We start from the raw sequence: 1,270 nt of genomic DNA on the forward strand, positions 1-1,270 counted from the left end.
AGGGGGTTTTCAATTTAGAAAATAAATTTAAATATAAAAGAATAAAAAACAATAGATAAAATGAAAGAAAAAAAATATGGAGTTTGCTTGAACCTAATAAGTTATTTTTATATAAATAGCATTAGTAAAATTTAATTTTTACAAAATTTGGTAACTTTGAAAAAATTTATTTATTGAATCCTCTCAATCTTGCAAAATATTAATAATGTTAATTTTGCAAAATTATTTTTTTTTCTAATTCATTTGAATTTTTTTGAAAATCACTCATTCTAAACAAAGGATGTATGAAAATGTCAGGCCTACTTCCATTAATATGATTTTTTGACTAAAATTATATAAAAATAAACTCTTTTTATATGAATAAAATAAAATCGACTGGATATTTTTAAAAACACAATACATTATCTATTTCTTTAAATGATGTTAACCAAGAGGTCATTGGGACCGCATAGCGCAGTGGATTAGCGCGTTTGACTTCGGATCAAAAGGTCGTGGGTTCGACTCCCACTGTGGTCACCTTTTTTTATATTTTTATTTTTTCTTTCAATTTTTAAATCCTTTTGGATCCTTTCAAATTTTCTTTTTAAAAAATCCAATTTAATTTTTATTTGTCCATTTTCCCTTTGTTACCCATTTTGTTTTATATTTTTCCTATTTAATATAAAATTTTTTTAACTTTGCTGCTATATTGATTTTTTTTTTTTAATATATATCATATTAAAGCCGAATAGTAAATTGAGTGGTCAAAAGTTCATCGATCCAATATTAAAAAAATTCAAACCCACAACCCAGACCCAAACCTACAAACTGGACCCACAGCCCAACCCCAAGTTAGTCGATAAAAATGGTAGACGACCATCCACTACCTCTAGACAAGATTGCAATCCATCGCCACCCCTTTCACCACTGTCCATAGCCATAGAAAAAGAAAAAGAAATCCACGTTCAAGCCAATACAAAAATTGTAAAAACTTATAAAAAAAAACATGTAAAAAGGAAAATTCAGAACACCGAAGAAAAAAGTTGAGAAAATAACTAAACCATCAACTGTCATCTCATACCAAAAACTAGAACAAACTAATAATCTACCAAAGCTTGAGATTCCAACTCTACACAAAGAAGAGTGACGCAACATAGTGACACGGTTTTAAGTTGGTAGTATTGACAAGAACGGTAATCCCTTTGAGCATAAACAAAACTCTACTCATAACCATAATAAAAAACAACGTAAACAAACACCCAAAACAAATATAAATAAACCACAAACTTTA

The 1,270-nt window shown here is 28.1% G+C and overlaps 1 non-coding gene across 1 annotated transcript; it reads left to right on the forward strand.

The window, feature by feature from the left end:
• Positions 1-442: 442 nt before the first annotated feature.
• On the forward strand, positions 443-516 carry TRNAR-UCG. Its single transcript has one exon. It is a non-coding gene; the product is annotated as a tRNA-Arg (tRNA).
• Positions 517-1,270: the final 754 nt, after the last annotated feature.

This window comes from Manihot esculenta, chromosome 7 (genome assembly GCF_001659605.2).
Source record: "Manihot esculenta cultivar AM560-2 chromosome 7, M.esculenta_v8, whole genome shotgun sequence".
Classification (NCBI taxonomy): Eukaryota; Viridiplantae; Streptophyta; class Magnoliopsida; order Malpighiales; family Euphorbiaceae; genus Manihot; species Manihot esculenta.